At 45.1% G+C, this 13971-nt stretch overlaps 1 protein-coding gene across 2 annotated transcripts in view; it reads left to right on the forward strand.

Moving 5' to 3' along the window:
- The first annotated feature begins 1006 nt into the window (after positions 1 to 1006).
- ARHGEF28 (Rho guanine nucleotide exchange factor 28) overlaps positions 1007 to 13971 on the forward strand; it is a 281452-nt gene continuing 268487 nt past the window's right edge. For both annotated transcript variants that reach the window (XM_037032058.1, XM_037032059.1), the window contains exon 1: positions 1007 to 1142. The gene's annotated coding sequence lies outside the window, so the exon portion shown is untranslated. The remainder of the gene's footprint in view (positions 1143 to 13971) is intronic.

Below are 13971 nucleotides of genomic sequence, written 5' to 3' on the forward strand. Positions count from 1 at the left end.
CTCTCACCCTCAGGACCCGTATCAGCAAGGTGGGCTCGCCAAGGTGAGGATGGGAAGGGAGGCTGAGCCGACTAGGAGGGGTGTTGGTGACAGCTGGGGAGAGGTGCTCCTTCCTGGCTCCCTGCCTTGGTGGCCAGCTTCCTTGGGCCACACCCCTGTGCTGGTCCTGGGGGCGGCAGAGCTTCATAGGAAAAACCAAACATAGATTCACGATGATGACAAGGAACATCAAATTGGGATTTTTGCCGTTAAGGTTGGTATGATTGTCTGTGGTAGGAAGGCTTGGTTGACAGACAGGCTTCTCTCCTCGGGGCTGTGATGGTTGTAACTGGAAAAGCATGTTCGTTGCATGGTGAGGGAGTTCCTCTTACATTGTAAAAGCAAATTAGGGTTTTCACGAGAATTTTTGAATTAGGAAGACTTCCAATGGAGCCACTTGCATGTATGAACACCAGGACAATCACAGCTCGTCAAGCTTTGACCCAGGGGAACCTGAGTCTAAGATTTTAAAGGAATGCTTGGGCCATATTATGTCACAGGCGTGGTGGCTTCCGGCTGAGGGCAACCTAAGCCTCCCTCGGGCCTGGCACAGCCTGGCACAGCCCATTTCAGGAGCGGGCTGGCCAGTTCCTTCCTCCTGCAGTGCCAAGGTAAGGCCCCTGGAGCCTGGGGCGCGGGCTCTGCCACCAGGGCACAACGTCGCCCTCCTCTGGCCGGGTAGGGCCATGGCACCTCGGCGATCCTCGTCAGGCGGGGGAGGGAAGGCGAGGCGAGTCCACCACCGCCCCAGGCGGGAGGGGCTGGCGGAGACAGCGCAGTCGGGGTTTCAGGTTTCCTCCTGGAGCCGGTGTCGGGCGCGGCGGGCGGGCGGGCCCGGCCATGTGATGCCGGGCCGGGCGTTGGGCAGGCCGGGGATCCTGTGGCAGCCGGCAGGCAGGCGCGGACCGAGCGGGGGGCGGCACCAGCGGCGGGCGGCACCGGCCGGGCCTGGGAGCGTGCCCGCGGCTCCGCCCCCTCCGCGCGGGCTGCCGCCGGGCTGCCGCCGAGGACTGGTGGCTTCGGGAGAGCCTTCCCGGCTCCGGGCAGGGCGCGGAGGGCAGCGCCTCGCTCTGGCTTCGGAGGCTGGGGGGCCCCAGCTCCAGGTAAGCGCTCTTTTGGCTCCATCCTCCGCGTCTCTCTGCAGCCCTGGGTGGAAAACTTGGGCCATATCACCTGAGTTCTCTGGAGCTACTTTCTCCTGGATCCCGGGGGACACGAGGGTCAGACGAGGTGGAGAGGGAGTCCTACTGTGGGCTCGGCAGCGGGGAGGGATGGCCGCCGCCTCCTGGTCCCTCGGGAACAGCAACAATTGCAAAGGACTGCACGGTCCCCACGGCGTCGTTAGCCGCCGAGCTGAGCGAGCGCGAGGTTGCTCGGCGGCGCAGTCCTGAGCACAAGGACGAGGTGGCGGTGGCCCCTGTCTACCCTGCCTCGGGACCGGGGATGGGTGGGTGGAAGCCTGGCCAGTGCCTTTCGGATGCTTGGGAAATAAATGTCACTCCTGCGGTGGAGAAGGAAGATCCTTGAAAGCTGGGGTCTCTTCTACCCACCCGTGCCTTAGCTCTGGTTTGGGGGTGCTTGGCGGGGCCAGGTCTCCAGAGAACAGACTAAGCAGGAGCTCAGGACGGAGGCCCTAACATTTTTTCGTGTGGGAACACCTGCTGTATCTTAAAAGATATCTACAGTTGTCTTGGTTAGGAGAGGAGGTCAGAATTTTGTTGGATTTACATATGCTTATTTTATAGATTTGTTTGCCTCTTGCACACCTGGGGTGTGGGTGGTGGTGCGGTAACCTTCCCATGCTTAGAGCTTCCACGGGGGTCATAATGATGGGCCTGTGCTTGGAGGAGGCACCCTCGCCTGTCCAGAGCTGTGGGGAAGCTGGGTGCAGAGGCCGCCTTGGAAACCCAGCTCTGGTTTCCCAGACACCAATTAGATTTCCAGTACAGAATCCATCTGCCTCCCTAGGAACTCACGGCGTCCACCCATTGGTTGCAGCTGGGTGGGTCAAGGGAAGACAGCTACATCTGTGTTTGCACAGTGTCTCCCTCCTTGACCCCTGCCTGGGTCTCGCCAGATACCGGTAGATCCAGAGTTATGATGGCGGTTAACCACCAGATCAGTGCCAACTGGGTAGGAGATACGAAAAAGTATGACATTCAGAAAGAACTGATCATTTGGAGCCCCGTGAGGTCTTCCGTCTTCTGAAGCTTTGTCATTGTATGTTCCTAGGTTCTGAAGGGGTCAAGGGGAAGCAAATCCTGTTCTCAGAACAAAAGCAAAATAAAAGACATGTTCTTGTCATGTTCTGCAGGTTGGTCTTTGCACGTGATTGTCCAAGCACAGTGATAACCTGGCCTGGGGAGGTTTCTGTGTATCTGTCTGGGTTTTTAAAGCACATGGGTATTTGCCTGCTCTTGATTAATGGCCAAGCTAACCTGTCCGAGTCTTTGGAGGAAAAGGAATGAATGCTGCGAAAGCTTTTGGAATTTCTTACAACGTGGTATTTCAATGTGACATTCTGATGTGAGCCTTCTACATGAGTGCGCTCATTAACTTCGGTCAAATAGGAATTTGGATAGCGTCAGACCTCATATTCAGTGGTTAGGGAGACTGAGGCACAACTAGCTGATGGGTGTGTGCCTGAGGCGGGTGTCCTGGCTAATGGGAGAGTGGAGAACAGAGAATCAGTGTTTGTCCTGCTTTGACTGTGTTTTCTTCCTTATCAAAACCTGACTAACCAAGAACAAGTTACGCAACAGGTGAGCCATTAGACTTTCCTTTGAAGTGCCTGTCCTGTCCTTCAAGTAGTTTAGAAACAATTAAAGGAGAACAGTAGAGGCATCGTTCCGAGATACTTTGGGTTCGATTCCAGACCCCTGCAATAAAGAGGGTGTCCCAATAAAGCAAATTGCATTTTTTTTTTTTTTTGCTGGTGGAGGGTCTTGTCTTCATTTGTTAAAAAAAAAAAAAAAGGCAACATCTGTGAAATGCCATAAAGTGAAGCCTAATGAAATGAGGTATGCCTGAAGCTGGCAACCAAGGCTTTATGAAATTCCATCAGGCGCCTCACATCTTTTTTTCAACATCTTGTGAAGACTACAATAGAGTTTGGAATATTTTCCCATTGTCCTCTTACATAAACTACTGTTGTGGCTAAGACTTAAACTGGCAGGAATTTCAGGTGAGCTCTGATACATGACCTCCTTTAGTATATGCCATGTGAGACGAGGAAATGTGTTTTAAATAGGTATTAAAGCAAATAGTGGACTATAGTATTTCATTTATATTAAACATTCTGTTCAGAGCTGGTAACCACTATGTTCGTACTTAGCTCTAACTTTATTCCTGCCCAAATTTATGCCCAAGTGCTGCCTCCCCAGAAAAGATTTATTCCATAAATGTTGGAAACTTCTTCCTGGCTGGAGCATGGCTAGGGTGGTGCTGCACAGACCCCCAGTTACTCCCGCGCTCCCGGCCCGCGTGTAATTTCATTATGCTTTCATTCACTGATCAGCTAGAACAGATCTGGTTTATGTAGATTTTGTCTAATTGCATTTGTATTTCTGTCGCTTTAGTGGAGCAGAAAAGCTATAGGATGTTTTTTCCCCGGGACCTTCAATAAGATTTGTCATGAAGAGATGGGTCAAGCTGCGCGACTCCTGTTGAGAGTTCTAGATGGAAAACAGTCTGGTATTAGAAATGCACCAGATTCAGGAAATGTTGCCGTGTTAGCGTTGTACTGTGGCTATGACACCGCCCTGTAGGCCTTGAGTCTGGATCCCTCACACAGGCAGACCGAGGCTTGGGGATGTTTTTCTTAAGAAGTGCAGGTCCTCTCTGATGGAGCGGTTTGCCCCACCTGGATGGAGCCTGTTACTTTGTCCAGGATCTACAGTCCTTAGTTCTCTTGTCACTGTCCTAGTGTTAAAAAGTTCTCAAAAGCTTAAAGCAGTGTCACTCTGCTGTTTAGCCGTTTGGGCAGTTCCTGTGACCATTTTCTTTAATTATATTCATTCACCAAATATTGGAGGGTCTACTGTGTGCCGGACACCGCTCTTTGCTTTAGTCTCCGGACTGTGGGTTTCATGTTTAAGGCAGTACTTTCCTGGTTTTAGAGTTTTTAGGACCTCTTGCATTTTGAGTGGGCTTTTGAACACTTGGCACTAAGATATTTGGCTGGTAAAATTTCATGTGACTTTTTTTTATGTGATAGTACATCTTCTTAATTGACTGCAGTTTTTCCCCTTGAATTTGATCTTAGGCCCAATTGTAATTTGTTTATTCTGACCCTTGCGGCTGCTGGACTTCTTCTCCTCGATAACCAATATAATGAGCTTTGACATAATTTTTGATTTGAGGGAAAGTTAAAAAGCTAATATAACTGAGTATAGGGTATTTGTTTCAGAGATTTTTGGCTTTGAACACTTTTATCAGATATATTTTTATTTGTCTTCAGAGGGGTCTTCTCTTATTTTAATCTTTTTCTTGATTATCAGTTTGAGGTTGGATTGCTGTAGAAAGTCAGTGTAAAAATAATGTTCCTTTAACAGTAGAGAAGACGTCTGTGCCCGTGAGTGAAGGGCCGCACTGGGGAGCTCAGCGACACCTTCCTTTTTCATAGCAGGTCCAGGAGAGACTCTTCTAAAATCAGCACTTAAAGAACATTTCTGCCTATTTCAAGTGGCAAGTTTTGTTTGACTGGGATGTACACGATCATCCCACCTTTTAAAATAGGCATAAGCCCTGGCTGGTGTAGCTCAGTGGATTGAGCACTGGTCTGTGAATCAAAGGGTTGCGGGTTCGACTCCCAGTCAGGGCACATGCCTGGGTTGCAGGCCAGGTCCCTGGTTCAGAGTGTATGAGAGGCAACCACACGTCGATGTTTCTCTTCCTCTCTTTCTTCCTACCTTCCCCTCTCTCTCTAAAAATAAGTAAATAAAGTGTTTTAAAAAATAAATAAAGTAGGCTTAAAATGGGTCTTGGCTGTATGACTCAGTTGGTTAGAGCTCATTTGGATACGCCAAGGTTGAGTATCCACTCTACAGGCCAAGGTCATGGTCTCATCCCCAGTCAGGGTGCACACAAGAATCAACCAATGAATGTGTAAATAAGTGGAAAAACAAACTGATGTTTCTCCCTCTCTTCCTTTAAAACCAATAAATGAAAAAAATTTTAAGCTTAAATGTTAATATGTTTTATATATTTCTTTATGGTATACACATAGATTTTCCTTCAACTTAATAAGTAGATGATCATATATTACATATATTAATGGAATTTATGGTTTAGCTCTTAAATTCATTATCAAACACTTTGTGCTTAAGGCTTGCTCCTTCTCTTCCATAATTTTATAATTCGAAGACATTATCTTTCATGAACCATAACAAAGTGATTAAAAGGGAGGACTCTGGAGCCGAACTGTCTTGCTCGGGAGCCCCGGCTCTGTCCCAGCTGTGTGGCCTCTCTGCCCTTCACAGTTGCCATTTGTGAAGTGGGCATAATCATTGTAACCTGCCCCTGGGGTGGTTATGAGAATACGATGAGCAGATTTACAGAGAGCTTTTCCAGTAGTGCTTGGCAGAGAGTAATTGCCAGGAGATGGTGGTGGTTATATTTGAAAGGAATGGAAAGTAGACATTAAAAAAAAAAGCTTGCGCAGGTTTCCCAGGTTTCAGACGGCAGTGAGAGGTCAGTGTGGCCTCAGGGGAAAGCACCCCAGGCTTCAAGTTCAAGGCAGCGATGGAGCCGGCTGGGGCCTCTCGGTTGTGTGTTGCTGGGTGAGTGTGAGCTGTCCCTGGGTCTCAATTTCTTAGTCTGGTGAAGTGGAAGGGGGTCGGCTCGATGGTCTCAGGTTAGAACCTGCCAGTTCTAACATCACGAAATTCCAAAGGGAGGAGGGCGTTGGGTAACTTAGCCTTTGCGTTCTGGGCACCAGTACCAGGAATGTACCGTCCACAGCAGGGTCAGCACTGTGCCCTCGGTAAGCATTTGAAGGGCTGAACTGTTACGACTATGAACATACCTCACCTTGATCACCGGTCATCAGGTCGACGTGACTGCGTTATCTTCCTGGACTTAGCCCAGAGAGATTCCAGACATGGAAGTCTGGATCCCATGCGTGGTGGTCATAGGCTTCCTTTCTCCCTGTCTATTGAGGAGCTTCCCCAGGGGAAGGAGGGGCGGGGTAGCTCTGGGAAGATGACAGACAAGTGGGCTGATTGTTTCTAGGTTTCATGATAAAAATTTCCACATCTGATACACAGGAAAATGTCACCATTACCCTTTGCAGGGACTCTATAAACCAGGACGTGAAGCAAAGGAGGTCTTGAACTTCTGAGTGTCTGTGAAGATCAAGAGGTTTTCATTGGACTGGATGGTTCAGGCGAAGACCTTCTGGGCAAATTTCTTTCTCTCCTAATTACTTTGTTTATGGTTTGTGCATTGTTACCATGTGCATGGTTTGTTACCTTGTTACCTGTAGTCTTCCATGTTTTCTTGCTCCACCAGCCTCATGGTTTGCCCAATGACCAGGTGTTCAAGCTTCAAATGGTAGGAGATGCTCAGTGATTGATGAGGTTATGGGTTATTGGGAACCCTAACCTGGGATTCTAAGCCTGGTTATTCATTGGAATCACCTGGGTTCTGAATCGCTCAGGTGGGCCTGACATAATTTTTCAAAAAGATGAGATAGTTGGGTTTGCTAGCTACTTTTCCAACCTTTAGATGTTTCTGACTTTCTGTATCTGAAAGTATCCAGGAAAGGGTTGTGACTGCATTTTCTCATGGTGTTTCTTTTATGCTGTGGGCATGTCACCTGTCCCCTTCTGCATCCTCTTGTGAACTGTCCACCTTCATCAGCCAGGACTGGTAATTGCCTAACAGGACATTCTGTGTACTTTAACACTTCACTAACTTTGTTTACGGTAGGCAGTTCTTCCTCTCTAGCTAAAATATATGGGCAGACCTGGGAGACATGGTGGGTTCAATTCCAGTCACTGCAATAAAGTGAGTTGTAATCTTTTTTGCTGCTGCAGAGTCTTGCCTTCCATTTGTGAAAAACACATCTGTGAAGCACAATAAAATGAGGCATACCCATCCTGCAGTCCTCAAAGTGTGCTCAAACCACCTTCCCCTGAAACCTTCGACCAACTTAGCAACTGAGCTCCTTCCTTTCTGAACCCCTGTTACCGGTATCTCTCATTTATCACTCTCCACCTGCTCCTGGGTTCATTGTGTGCTCCTGTGTGTCTCAGCTTTCCAAACCCAGCTGGAAGCAGGAACCCTGATTTAGGCTACTTTGTAGAGTGCTCAAAGTAGAGTATACATATGTCGGTTGGCTAGTTATTTTGCCAACTGTCATGACAAGTCCTCCCGGTTTGCAGCATCCCCACAAAGGCTCATGGAGGTATTTCCCTGTGTATCATGCATAGCTTACATTGGAAAGCATTAGGGTGTAGGCAGGGAAGATAAAGTTCGCTTAGGAAGTTAGATGGCTAGTTCTTCTCAGAGATAAATGGGAGACTCCCCAGGACTCTCTTAGAAAACCGTACATTCTGTTTGGGGAAATGAATGAAGTTCTCGATTAGGATCAGTCTTTGTGTTGAAAGAACCCTAAAAGTTTCCCCCAGTTTCCAGCAGATGCACCCCTGCCCTGTATAGCACAGCTCCAAAGGGCTGCCTGCTGGGGCACCGTCCTTGAATACATCGTAGTGGGGCACTAATAACCATAGCGACGCCCCAGTCTGTGTTCTTTTCCTGAATGTTATTGCAGAATAATTAAAAAGTACAATTGTATACCCAGTCATCATGTGTACTTTAAATAGGTACATGTACATTGTGGAATAATTGTCAAGATCAAGATAATTAACACATCTATCATCTCATATCGTTAACAATTTTTTTATGGTGAATGCCCCTAAAGTCCACTCTCAGCCTCTCCCCAGCTGTCACTGTACCCCTGTCACTGTGGTTGCTGCGCTGCGCTGCGCTGCAGATTTTTAGAGCACGCCACTGAAAGTTTATGCCTTTTGACCTGCATTTCCCGGTTTCCTCAGGTCTCCAGCCCCGGCAACTATTATTCTAGTATCTGTTTCTATGAAATTGGCTTTTTAAGAGATTCCACATATTACTGATACTGTAGTTAAAAGAAGACAGTATTTGTATTTTTATGTCTAACTTATTTCACTTAGCATAATGCCCTCCAGTTTCATCCATATTGTCACAAAAGGCAAGATTTCCTTTTTCATGGCTGAATAATATTCCATTATGTATATACACCACATTTTCTTCATTCATCTGCTGAGGGACACTCAGGTTGTTCCTGTGTCGTGGTTATTGTACATAGTGCTGCAGGGAACACGGGGATGCATACTGTTCTGAGATAGTTTTTTCCACTTTTGGGGAGATATGCCCAGAAGTGGGATTGCTGGACCGAGTGGTACTTCTAGTTTTAATTTTCTGAGGAACCTCCATCCTGTTTTCCATGGTGGCTGGGATTTTCCTACTGTCCTTTTGCCCGTTGGGTCAAATCCCTCTAAGGGGGTCCTTCTTGGCTTTGGCCTAGGAGATGGAGTGAGGCAGGTGAAATGCTTCCTGTGCTTTTCTGTGCAGCCGTTCTCGGTTTCTGTGCTCTCCACGGTTTCTGCTGCTGCTTTTCCATGGTGTAGAACTTCCCCCGAGTTATATTAGTTGGTTTGTAGTTGGTTGGGTGGTTTCTTTTTTATGAGAGGGGAGATGAATTTTTGGAAACCTTAGGGTGTTAAAAGGCAATCTCTCCTGCCTTAAGTTTATTATTGTGGTTCTGTGTGAAGGCCATTCTGAACAATTTCTACTACATGAAAGCCCTTTCCATTTTTTAAAATTAAATGCATATCCTACATTTAAGCCTTACTTAGGTTGGGATAGAAAAATCTCAGTTTCTTTAGCTTTTGTGGAATGATGAGATTTGGAATTCTCTCATCCCTGGAATGCCGGACATATTCCAGTTTTCTTTTTCCTTAGAGTGTAATGCTTCCACCTGGCAGTGCGGAGCGCAGTAGAGGCGTTCCCGCCCTTGCAGAGACGCCCCTGCTCCTTCCTCTCCGGGAGAAGCCTCGAGGTTCAGGCTGCCATCTGCAAGTCAGAGACTTGGGGGAGACTCAGTTCTGCTACGTCCTACCTTGGGCAAGTCACTTAAACTTTTAGCCTCAGCTTTCATCTGTTTTCTCTTAAAGAGCTGGTATAAGGACTCAGTAAGATTGTCAATGTAAAGTGCTTAGCACAGAACCTGCGATAGAATAACTTCTCAGAGAATCACTTTCCATCTATGGTACTTCTGAACAGGGGCATTGACTTTTGATGTTCAAGTCATCTCAAAATCACAAAGTCTGTTTTTATACTTGTTGCTGATGAGCCCCATCTCATTCTTGGACTTGTGCAGTTGGCTTCTTAGTCCCCTGAATAGAATGTAATATTTCTCTTAAATTTATTTGCCTCTATGTGACCATTTGTTCTAGCCTGTCAAGATCTTTTAGATTGTTTATCTATCATGTTTACCACCCTTTTTTTGGTTCTAAGTTGTCCACAAATTTGATCTGCATTTCTTTTTTAAACACATTTTTTATTATTATTGTATGACAGTTGTGCCATTTTTACCCCCTTTGCCTTCCTCCACCTAGCACAGCCCCGGCTCCCACAGTCAGTCCCCACATGGTTGTCCATATCCGTGGGTCATTCACATGTGTTCTTTGACTAGTCCCTTCCCCTTCTTTCCACCATTATCCCCCTCCCTCTTCCCCTCTGATGGTTGTCAGTTTGTTCCATGCTTCCACACCTCTGGTTCTATTTTACTCATTAGTTTATTTTTGTTCATTAGGTTCTTCTTATAGGTGAGCTCATGATATGCATTTTTAATGCCTTAAGGAGATTATTCACTATGCTGAGGTCTAGGGAAGGGCAATTTGGTGCATCTATGCGAATTTCATTTCAAGTTGATGTGTATCAATTTCAGGTTACATCGTTCAATTAATTACTCTGATTTGTACTAGCATTTCATTCTTAGTTGTCCATCTTCTCACCAGGGTATACATTGTCTACCAAATCTACAACACTGTGTCTCTACTATACGGAGTTACCAGTTTCAGTAACTGTGTAACAGAATGGGGTTATTCTCAAGTCGCTTATTCTTGGGAAACCCATACTGGACCCAAGTGGCCACTGTTTCCTCTATGAGGTACTGACATCGCCTCTTTAATATTCTGCTCTAGGACCTTGCTTAGAATCAACGTGGAGCTCCTGTCTATGGTGTGTAGATTCTCCCTTTTTGGAAGTTGGAATGACACACACCTGTCTCCTATATTTGAATCCTGTCATTCTCCACAGTTCTTGATAGATTAGAGTTGGGGAATCTCAGCAGATTCTTGTCCTACCCTGGCATTTTTCCTGTTCTTTCCAAATGGGAGTTCTTGATTATTTCTTTAAATAGCAACAATTTCTGTGGGTTGTGATTTCACTGAGTGTTAATAGAGTTTGGGGGAAGTGGGATTTGTGTGGGCGGAGTGGTGGAGGAATGCCTTTAGGTGTAAGAAACAGCTCGTCCAACCCGTTAAGTGCTGCCTTTCGTGGAATTGCCGGTTTGCGACTTCTCAGGAGTTCTCAGGGAAAGGATTTCTGGAGTTGCTTTTAGACCAATTGTGAGAGCCCCTAGAGATTTGGCCAGTTACCAGCTGGTCTTGGCAGTAGCGGACACCATGCAGGACCTATTACTGCTGATTCTGTAGCGTTTTAATCGGTGAACTCATGGGGGGAATAAAATAGAAGTATTCTTAAATTGCATGTTTCTTGTTACACTGAGTTTGTATATAAAATACTTACATTATATTTCCCATTTGATAATCAGGAAGATTGATAGTTTACTAATTGGATATGAGTGTCAAAAATCTCTAAGATGTCAGCTATGGGAATTCTAATTATTCCTTGATATTTAGTTAGGGAGATTCCATTTGGACAGACATAGGTTTTATGTCTTCTGATTTTTAGCTTTATAAAAACATGTTAGAACCTTATGTAAGAAGGTGAACTAGATTCCACATATAGATAAATTAGGTTGTTTTGCAATAAAAAATGAATGCTCTAGGTTATCTTCATATCTGCAGAAAGTCCCAAATTAGCTTTTCAGTTGGCTTAATTCCAGAAATGCTGCCGTACTAGAGACAATCCAACTTCATTCTGAACAGTTGAAGAAAAATCTGATCTCAATAGGAATGCTAAATGTAATTTGGATATTGGTTTATTAGAAGGTTTTTTAAAAAAGATTTTATTTATTTATTTTTTTAGAGGGGAAGGGAAGGAGAGAGGGAGAGAAATATCAATGTATGGTTGCCTCAGCCCTGGCTGGTGTAGCTCAGTGGATTGAGCGCAGGCCTGTGAACCAGAGGATCGCGGTTCGATTCCCAGTCAGGGTACATGCCTGGGTTGCAGGCCAGTTCCCTGCAGGCCAACTCCCAGCAGGGGACGCACGAAAGGCAACCATACATTGATGTTTCTCTCCCTCTCCTTCCCCTCTGAAGATAAATAAGTAAATAAATAAATAATAAAATCTTAAAAAAAAAAAAGTATTGTTGCCTCTTGTGTGTCCCCTGTTGGGAACTGGCCTACAACACAGGCATGTGCCCTGACTGGGAACCAAACTGCGATCCTCTGGTTCGCAGGCCTGCACTCAATCCACTGGCTACACCAGCCAGGGCTAGAAGGTTTTTAATTAAAAATAAGAGTAAGCATTTTCCCCCCATTCGCATTTATAACAGAAAACTTTATGTTCACTGGCCATGGCATCTTTGTAGAAAAACAACAGAAATTAGTAGAAACAGGCAAGATTTTTGGATTTAAGTGAATTTAAGGGACATTTTTTTAAAGTGGGAGTTGGACATGCCATTTTAAAAATGGTCGTAGGTTGTGTGCAATTAGAAGGCTTTTAAAAGGTAATGAGGAAACAACTGTTTGGGCAGTGATGTTTCTCATGGTGTGCTCTTACAGCTTTCTCATTTGTGTGGTAACAAGGATACTTGTAGAGTTTAGAAATAAAGGTCTCTTTTGAAGTAAAAAATATATATATATATTAGTCTAGGTGTAGCAAAGGCTAAGCCAGAGACAGAATTTGGGTTAGAATCTTAGCATTGTGACTGATATGTGTACCAGGTGAGCCATGTCCCCTCTCTGCGCCCCGGCGACCTTACTTGAAACCAGAGGGGTTGAGTTGGGGCCTTCTCCATGGTGTGCCCCGTCTCCGTGTCCCTGTAGAGGTAAGGATGGTGTCTTAGCCCTTTCTTGGATTACTAGCCTGATGCTGAATCCCAGAGTGCTTTCAGACACTTGACCAGCAGCATCTAACTTGTTCAGGAATCTGGGTTTGCAGGCGCTGCTGGGGGGCCGAGTCTTCACAGGGAGGTGTGATTGCTCATGCCCTGGGGTTCCCCTGTGACGGCAGCTCATGTTGATATCTGAATACTTCATGAGCAGTGAGGTGGAATCAGCCAGTGATAATCTAGTAATTATTTTTAAATGAATTCAAAGATGACTGAAAATTGGTATTCATTTCAGTTTAGCAGATGGAACTTACTGTACCTAACTCCATTTAGGCTGTGTGGAGAATGGGCCCTGAAATTTGTGGCATTTTTGATAACTGTGTATTTTTAGCTAAAATAACATTTTAATGGTTCTCTTTTTTCTACCCCTCTCTCTTCTCCTCTTCTTTACTCCCCCTTAATAAGCTCCCCTGCTTTCTCTTAAGAAAGTTGGTGATTTCTCTTCTGTTAGATTTCACAACTTTTATTCAAAGGGTGTAGCAAATTTCTAAAACCTCTAGTATTTCTTGCAGCTCCTGACCAGTAATATGAAAGAAAACAAACTTGTGTTCATAAAAAAGATGGCATTTTAAGGCATAACGTCCCTCCACTTCTCCAGAAGCTGAAGATAAATATTTCTCATTACATTGGTGATCTAGATAGTGGGTATTTCTCTGTTTGGGCTTTTACTTGGTGGGTGTAGGGGCCCTAAATTCTCTCATCTAGGTGTTCTTTCCAAAGTTTTTCCATCCCAGGGAGTTTGAGAGTTCTGTTTGAGTTTGGCTAGCAATACTATGAGGTAGGCGTGTGCTGGGCACTGCAAGCTGAGAGATGAGGCTTGGGAGTAGCTTTTAAGGAGTTGTCAGTGCTGTGGAATCAGCAGCGTGAATGCAGTAAAGTGTGTTTTGATGTGGAGATGGTGTTGGGCAGGGTGTTCTGGCCGCCTGAGCGAAGGCATTTTTTCTCTGGGAGCCATCCCTAGCATAATGGGAATCAAAGTGTTGTCCACTATTTGTTCTGTTCTAGTGCCCTAAATACAACCTATATTGTACTCATGTATCTGCCTCAATTATATAAAAACAAGCGACTTTAAGAAATAGACATTTTAATGAAAAATTGGTATAGTTCATTTTAGTTTGTAAATGTAATTGGAGGGGATAGCTTTCAGATGTCAAATTCCATCACAAACTCTTGATTTAAAACTTATTTAATGAAATTACATAATTCCTTGTTGCTAATAATTTAAAATATTCTTTTAAATTTGGGCTTATAAATAAGTTAACCATGTACAGTAACTATTTGGTGAGGAAGAGAAACTTGAATATCATCCAACAGAAAAGACTATTCTTTGGTGTTTCAATTTGTTTTGGCAACGTGCTCGTAAAGACTTTACATCTTAAATTTGTATAGAAAACCTAGCTTTGTGCATATATATATATGCACACACACACACATATTCCTAACTAGGCACTTGAAAGTGAAAACAGTCCTACAGAATTCTGGGGAGGTCTGATCAAGGTCTTGGTGTTCTGCTTGTCTTGTCGAGGGTGAGCTGATTCCAATGTTCCTGCTGCTGGGACAGCTCTCCAGTACAGGGCTAAGCCCTCCA

The sequence above is a fragment of the Sturnira hondurensis genome, unplaced genomic scaffold, assembly GCF_014824575.4.
Source record: "Sturnira hondurensis isolate 20B ecotype Veracruz unplaced genomic scaffold, ASM1482457v3 Scaffold0021354, whole genome shotgun sequence".
NCBI lineage: Eukaryota > Metazoa > Chordata > Mammalia > Chiroptera > Phyllostomidae > Sturnira > Sturnira hondurensis.